This window comes from Elephas maximus, chromosome 7 (assembly GCF_024166365.1).
Source record: "Elephas maximus indicus isolate mEleMax1 chromosome 7, mEleMax1 primary haplotype, whole genome shotgun sequence".
NCBI classification, from domain to species: Eukaryota; Metazoa; Chordata; class Mammalia; order Proboscidea; family Elephantidae; genus Elephas; species Elephas maximus.
Genome location: NC_064825.1, coordinates 104,619,717 through 104,628,490, shown reverse-complemented (window position 1 = coordinate 104,628,490; position 8,774 = coordinate 104,619,717). Strand labels below are relative to the sequence as shown.

Here is an 8,774-nt window from a genome sequence, read left to right as displayed (position 1 = left end):
CTGGGACTGGGTGGCAGAACTTATTATGGGGGTGTTAGGCCTGGGCAGTCCCTCTGAGTCAGTTCAATTCCTGTGGCAGGTACTAGCATCAGGCAGAGGTCCTCTGTCAGTCACCTTGTGGATGTCTGCCCATGCTCCAGGGAACAGATCAGGTCAGTCCTTCGGAAAAACATCTTACAAAGGAGTACATTGTTTGTTCTTTCCTTAGTGAATACTCCAAGATAGAGGTTTTGCATTAGCCAAGCACATAGTATTGTAAGTAAGTTGCAGGTGTTGCAGGGCTCCTTGCCTAGGAGCTCAGTGCCTTTTTCTTTCCTATCTCAATATTACTATTAAACTCCAGACTTTATTCATAATTAACTAGTTCTTCCACTACTGTCTTTTTTCTGTTCTAGGACCCAATTCAGGAAAATTGCCTTTTTTATGACTTAGAATCATAAACCTTGTGATCATAAACCATGAGGACACTGTATGCTTCATTGTCAACATTTCCATGATAATTTTGCAAATTCATTTCATCTGAAAACATAGAGAGCTATTTTGTTTATATCTCATGGGCATTGTAGATCTAAAATTGTATTACTCTTAGAACCCCCATAATGGGGAAGTGGAAAAGTAAGAATTATTTAAGTATTAAAACATATTAGTATAGATTAATATAAAGCCAATTTGATTTCCTTTGCCTAAAGAAGATACCTGAAGTACAAGTGGACTCATGTGGGTTTGAGAGCTACTAAGCGATTACAAAGATCATTTAAAAGCACAATGCTTAAAAAAAAAAAAAGCATATTTACACTGTGACCAATTAAAATAACTTATACATTTAAAGTAATAGAAAGATGAGTCAGAGGGCTTATCAGTAAAAGCACTTAAGATCCCTGTTCACGGTAAAGTGAAAATTAAGCATAAGTGAAAATGTTGACGATTCTCCGTGCTGGTGGTCTGGGGGCTTGATCTCTTATTGAAAGACTTTATGTGTATAGTGTTATCTGATTCTGTCAACAGACATTCTTATTATATTCACTTTCCAAAAGTGGAAACCAGAGCTTTTAAATAACTTGCTCCATAACCCATAACCAAACAGAAGAGATTGGATTTGAACCCAGGTCTGTACGAGTTTGGAGTTGATGTTGTTATTCATTTCACTTCATTGTCTCTTTTGCTTTGGTCCTAGGATAAATTGACCACTCTTGGATCATATATTGATATTCTTTAATTTTTAATAAATGGTTGTTGACAGACACAATGACCTCACTGAGTTTGTATTATACTCTTGTTTTCAGGGTGCCAGCTTGTAGCTGGATATGGAGTTAATAGTGGCGACACAATTTAGGATTGCCTAGTCCTTTTTTTTTTTTTTAGACCTTGGGACTATAAAGAAATGATTGTTATTAAGCAAGGAAACAGAAGCCATTAACTTACACAATTGCATATTTGCTGATTTTATTTGTTAATTCTAGTGACATTCAACAAAATCAGTTTACTGATAATTCTCACAATAAGCCCCACTATTCTTTTATTCATCTCTTTAGAAAGCATGTAATCATGTGAACTACTTGACTGATAAATTTCTGCTATATGCACAGGTGAGGACATACTCAATCTTCAAAGCTGTGTCTGCCTATGGAAAAGGAAGTCAAAAGTTGAAGTAATTATCTGGTAGGCTCATGGAAATGCTTTCAATGAGTAAAGCAACTGGCTTATTAAGTGAGATAATAACAATTTACAACAGTTCTTTACCATAAGCAACATTTTCACATTTTTGAAATTGGCCATCAGCATAACCCTGCCAGATGATCAGGAAGCTATATATGAACTATTTTACAATGAAGCTGTGTAATTTTGAAACAGATATAACCTGAAACCTTGAAGAATTGTACTTGATCCTGTGGCGCATGTTGTATAAATGATTGGTTAATAGTTGGTAAAGCCTTAAGACTGGTTTGTATTTAACAGGCTGTTTCTATTCTTTGCTAATATGGTTGTCATTAATTTGTATATGTATATGACCCTTACTAGGTTGCTGTGAGTCAGAATCCACTCCATGGCAACTTTTTTTTTTTTTTTTTTTAAATAATGTGTTTTAAGGTGAGGCCATTACCTTCTGTTCATAAATCCTTTGGAGTTTCTTTCTCTGAGGTGTCCCATTTGTACATGATCAAATCAATCAGAACATTTTAACTTTGAGAGTTGGTTGGAGACTGTAGAAGGCTATCCGTGTTCTGAAGTTCTCCCTAGAAAAGAAACATTCTCACTCATTTCCTTATTGATCCAGTGGATTACACTTGGGCTTTGGAGCCAGAAAATCCAGATCCACCTTTTGGTAATTTTTTTTACATTAACCTCTCAAAGCATGAGTTTGTTATCAGGGACATAGGGATTATGAAACCTAACATGGACTTTATTCTAGACACTATCGCTTGAGAAATTGCTTTCCTTGCATGATTTCATTTAGTCATCAGCATGACAAACTGAAGTAGGTATTATTATCAGCCTCTTTTTCATCTTAAAATGACAAATAATAAAAAGCAACTCAACCTTTAATGTATACCTAGTATTTACTAAGCACAAATATAAGCACATTTCCATAGGATCTTTTTTTTAATAAGAAATCATTTAATTCACCTTAAAGGCCCACTTGAGCTCTGATTTTAAATATTTAGGGAGTAGGCGTGATTTCCAAGCACCTCTTAAACTGCATGTTATCTCTTCTTCTATTTGTAGATAGGAGCAGTTTCCTGATGAGAGATGGATTTCCCATGCAAGTCATCCTGGTTCCCATGCCATGTCAACGGCAGACATATCCAACACATTACAGCCCTCTTTTCCTCAGAGCTTGGATGTGCTTCAGAATCCTCGACAATTCACTCTAGGTAGCCACTACCAACTAATCAGTGTTGGCACCTAAGATAAACGCTATTGGTCACCTCTAGCACATATGAATGTTTCCTCCCCCAATATTGAAACTCTATTTTAAAGTATTTAACCTCAATTCTGCCTGATGTCTCACTACCGCCTTCAACAAATTTCTCATTTTGTGTTTTCAAGCACAAAAGAAGCACTTAAAATAACTTTGCTTATGGATGCACCAGTCTGTTGAGGGCTATGCTAACACCTTAAACTAGACTGAGGCAAATATCTCTTTCTCATAATTTCAGATTCTATTTGGCCACTGTAGAATTCACCTTTTCCTTTGAAATCATGAAGAACAAAAGCTTTGTAACTGAATTCGTTCTCTTGGGGCTTTCATGGAATCTAAATGTCCCAAAAACAGTATTTGTTGTATTTTTGTTTGTCTACTTTGCAACTCTTGGGGGCAATTTGCTAATTGTGGTGACCATCAGCAGCAGCCCAGCACTCCTGAGCTCCCCTATGTACTTTTTTCTGGCTTTCCTGTCCTTTCTGGATGCGTGCATCTCCTCTGTCATCGCCCCAAAGATGATTGTGGACTCCCTTTATGACAGGAAAACCATCTCCTTCGAGGGCTGCATGACACAGCTCTTCGCTGGGCACTTCTTTGCTGGAGTAGAGGTGATTGTCCTCACCGCCATGGCCTATGACCGCTATGTGGCCATTTGCAAGCCATTGCATGATGCCTCTGTAATGAACTGGAGGCTCTGTGGCATTCTGATGGGGGTAGCCTGGGCAGGGGGCTTCTTGCATTCTGTGATACAAATTCTCTTTACTTTCCAGCTGCCCTTCTGTGGCCCCAATGTCATCGATCACTTCATGTGTGATTTGTACCCATTATTGGAGCTTGCCTGTACTGACACTCACATCCTTGGCCTTTTGGTGGTTGCCAGTAGTGGTTTTATCTGCATCATAAACTTCTTCTTGTTACTTATCTCTTATTGTGTCATTTTGCTCTAAGAACTCATTTTTTTTTTTTTTTTTTTAAGAACTCATAGCTCTGAAGGACGGCTGAAAGCTCTCTCCACCTGTGGTTGTCACATTGCTGTTGTGGTTTTGTTCTTTGTCCTGTGCATATTTGTGTATGCACGACTTCCATCTGTTTTATTCTTTGACAAGATGGTGGCCCTATTTTACACTATCGTAACTCCACTGCTCAATCCTATGATTTATACTCTCAGGAATAAGGAAGTGAAAAATGCCATGAGAAAATTGTGGACTAAATTGGTGGTAGATTCTGAAGACAAATAACAAACTTAAATAAATAAATAAATAATATTTCAGAGGAAAGAAATCAAAAAGGGCTTAGACAAGAACTTTATAGTGGATGGACCGTATAATACTGAAGGTTATATATAATATTAAAAAAAACACTAAAGTGGAGGCCAGGAGATACTATTTCCACCTCAGATCACTTTCATCTTGGAGTTGAATTTTATGCTTATTTAGAATATAACAGTGAAAAGAAATCAGGAAAAGTGGGGAGTCAGATTATCTATTACACTGGTTGCCATTCACATCATGGTTTGAATAACCTTCTTGTAAAGGACCCAAAAAATATCTTAGAGAAGAGAAGCTTTCTGAAACTCTTTTAACTGAAAAAAAAAAAAACAGAAAAAACTTAATTTGGAGACACTGAACCCAGTTAAGCGGTAACATAAATGGTAATTCTGTGAATGGGGAATTACGGCTGAAATTCAAGCAGCCACGATGGACCATGAGAATGTGTGTTAAGGTCGCTGGATATGCAAGACTGAGGAGCCTGTAATCCTGATGTTATATAGCTGTATGAACTATCCCCATGCTACTTGCCTCCACCTTCCTTTGTGTGAGAGGGAAATAAATTTCTGTCTTGTTTAAGTCACTGTAAAAAATAAAGTAGGCTCAGAATCTACATTTTGTATTGTATGTATGAGCTGTTCTGACTATTCATGCTGTAATAGTACCTGCTAATTAGATCTCACAAATTTCTTATTTGTTCTGTGGGATCCCCAAACTAATTCATATTAAATATCCTTTAATATATTAAACATATTATTTAACAGCGGAATGCTGACTTTTTTTTTTTTTTTTGACACTCTGACTTCTGAAACAAATCTTGGTCTTACTGTTTTGTTATAGAGACTTGCCATTACTAATATTAGCCTTTAAATTTTACGCTTACCTCTCTATATTAGGATATGAAAAATTCACTACTATTCACGATACTAAGGTTTAGCAAAGTAAGAGTAGAAGAATACTTTCTTTTGAAGAAAGGTCTCTGCCTAAAAAACTATCATAAACATCAAACCTAACGGGAAACATTACATGAAGTTACTTCCTATTTTATTGAGATAATTTAAACTACCAAAAGAGAGCTTCTAGGTTCCTATAACTGCATCTCTCGATCTGCCAGCCTCCATTCACTTATATGCTGCCTTCTTAACTGCTACTATAAATGAAGTATCTGTGACCCTTTTCAAAGGCAATCAAACACTCTTTACTTTTGCATGGGACCTTCTCTCCTCACTGCTTACACAAGGACACTGGTCTAAGGATCTCTTCTGTCTTTTATTTTATCCCTGTTTCCTTCTCTACTGGATCATTTACATCAGCAAAGAAGCAATCCATTACCTCTTCCTTTGTTAAAAAATATCTTCCCTTGACTTCACTTCCTTCATCATCTAATATCCCATGACCAAGTTTCCCAAATAAGTACCTCAGACCAGACTTCTTTCTTGAGGTTGATACCTGAAAATCCAACTGGTTCATGGTATTTCCATCTAAAGGACAAATAGATTTCTTGAACTGAACTAATCCAAAACTGTATTCCTGGTTCTGCTCACATTCCAAACTGACTCTCTTACGTCATCTTCCATCTTGAGTGATGGCACGTTTGTTCTATTTCTTTTTCTCATTACCCACGTCTACTCTATGAGGAAATCCTCTTGACTTTAACATTAACATATATATAAATTCAAGAGCTTCTTATCATTTTTAGAGCTGTCACCGAATTCTGAGCCACAGTCATTTTTCACCTGGATTATTGCAATTGCCTCTTACCTGTCTCCCTGCTTTTACTTTTGCATCCCTTGCTCCAAAAGCCTATGCTGAGCAAGTCAGCTATGATTATCCTTTAAATCCATAAGTCAGATCATATCATGACTCTACTTCAGTGGCCTTCCATGTCACTCAAGGTAAATGCCAAAAGCTTACAACTGTTAAAGACCAGGCAGCAGTAATCTTGGTACCCTCACACCTCTCTGAACTCCTCTCTCATGGCTGACCCCTCGCTGACTCCTACAGTCCATGTCCCACTTTCTCACCCTCTTATTGACCCGGTATGCTCTTGCCATAGAGCCCGTACGTACATTGGCTATTCCCTCTGTTTGGAACACATGTCCTTCCCTTGGTCTCTCTAAATGGCTTACATTCTCTCTTTAAATTCATAGATCTAAAAAACTGATAGTTTATAGCCCTACACTTAGACCTAAGCAGGCAGAACCCTATACTTGGTTCCACACTTTGGAGTGCCTTCTGAAAAATTTTCTAAGTTCTCCAGTGCCTAGGATTGGTAAGTTTGTAGTACCTTATGTGTAGGGCACCCCAGCTTGGAACTGACTGCATGGGCCCCTCCCTGTTTCTCCTTTTCAGGTTGTTCTCCATATTCTATCCTATCCAAACAGAAGCCTCAAGGAACTCTTATTTGGCCACAATAAAGTTATCCCTGGTCCTGTGACTGGGACTCCAGTTTCTATTGGGTAGTATAGTAAGCAAATGGCCTCTGCAGGTTGTATCTTTATTTATTTATTTATTTATTTACCACAGGATTGCACTACACTGGGTTACCAGAGTGGTGCAGACATGTTGCATTTGGGTGACACAGCACAAGTTCAAGGCTCTGGGTTGAAAATAGTCCCTTGCTGATCCTTGGCCTTGGGCTGTGTGTGGGCCCTTATTAGCTCTCACCTGTCCATGCTCTGAGGGTATTGAGGGTGGAGGAAGATATCCTTTACCCTAAGTGTCCCTCTTGCTGCTATCTAGCAAGATCACCCAGTTCTCCACAGGCTCCATATTATGTGTTAGGCAGTTCTCTGGAGATTTCTCTCTTTGGATCACGAGGACTGTGGTCCATGTCGGCCAATTCTTTTGGTCAGGGCAAATGTATACAATTTTAATAAAAAGAAAGTAACCCTTGTTCTTTAATCCCATAGTTGATTGACATGAAATTGCTTCTGAGCCTTGACTTTTCTGATGAATCACTTCAATTTTGCATCATTTGTGAATAGCCATATAAATAAAAAAACCCAGTGCTGTCGAATTGATTCCAACTCATAAAGACCCTATAAATAGTAGAGTAAAATATTTAAAGAGTGTATGGAACAACAACCTGTTTGGTTTGGTCCTTTTCTGTGTTGGTCTGATGGGCCGACTCTTGGTTTTCCCTCAAACTTCAATCACAATGCTAAATACCATCAGGATAAACAGATCTGTCATTCATTATTTTCAAATAAAATGACAAGAGGAAAAAAGAATTGTTATTGAGTTGATTATGACTCATGGAGACCCCATGTGTGCCAGAGTAGAAATGTAGTCCGTAGGTTTTTAAGGACAGATTTTTTGGAAATAGAGACCAAGCCTTTCTTGTAAGCTGCCTCGGGGTGGACTTGAACTTCCAACCCTTTGTAAGCAGCTGAGTGTACTAACCATTAGCACCACCCAGGGATAGAAATTAGGCTTTTAGTTTCAAAGTCATGAAATATAAAGTTCAGGTATTGAGAGAAAAAAATAACATTTGGATTAATATGTATTTTTTTACATATTTATGCATGAAATATGTCATTCTTTAATAAGCCCTCACTGCTACCCCTGCCCAAGAACAGCACTTGCTATATTCATGGTCTGATGCTGAGCCTTATCCCAGAACTCAGCTCTTGGGTTTAGTAAGAACGTAGGTGTTTCCATCCCAGCATACATGGTGTTCTATTCCTGAACATAAAAGGAAATGAAAGCATCTTCAAATAGAAACTCTGGAGCAATTAAAAAAAAAAAAAAATTCTCAGGGACATAAAAGTTTTGCAAACACTTAAGCAAATCAAGCCACATTAAACTGTGTCTTGTAGAATCATACTAATGGGAACTTTTGCAACACTGGGGCCAACTGAGAGGAAGTACTACAGGCTCATGTCCTTGGGGAAACCGCTTTAAATTTCAGTTGGAACTAAAGGAGGAAAATTCACTTATTTATTTTTGTTCTCTGAGGCCATATTGAAGGCAGCACTTGAGAAGCAGTGGAGAACATTCTCTACCTTGAGTGCCTGTGAGGCTCTTTCTCTCTCTCTTAGATGTAGATATAAGAGTTGGAAACAACCTTCACATTTTATCCAGCCACTGAATGGACTTTTGTCGATAAAGAATAGGAGATTGCCAAAACCAGAGTTTTCCAGGAACTGACACATGGTAAGATTTATAATTCACATTTTTGCATTTTATAAAAGGGCTTCAAAAGTGTGATGTAGTGCTTAAAAGTGTGAGGGTAGTGGTCAGACTACCAAGTTTAATTCATGGAACTACCAATAATTAGTACATTTGGGCTAGTTACATCACCTTTCTGGTTCTCAGACACCTAATCTTTAAAAGGGATAATGATATTGGCAAAGTTTTTGGAAATATATGAAGTAATGTATTATAGATGCTCCATAAATATCAGCTATTATAATATAAAACTTTCTCTGGGTTGGGAGTACCAGTACTTTTTATTTAAAGTCTAATGAAATTAGATCTATCTTCAGCTTGTCATCTTCAAGTTAAATCCAAACACCTTAGAGGGGACACAGTGCAGATTTTGTCCTAGCTCTCTATGCAGCATTTTATATATTCTTTCT

The 8,774-nt window shown here is 37.7% G+C and overlaps 1 pseudogene; it reads left to right on the top strand.

Annotated features, from left to right (window-relative positions):
- Positions 1-3,072: 3,072 nt before the first annotated feature.
- On the top strand, positions 3,073-4,161 carry LOC126079848 (olfactory receptor 4C15-like; annotated as a pseudogene).
- Positions 4,162-8,774: the final 4,613 nt, after the last annotated feature.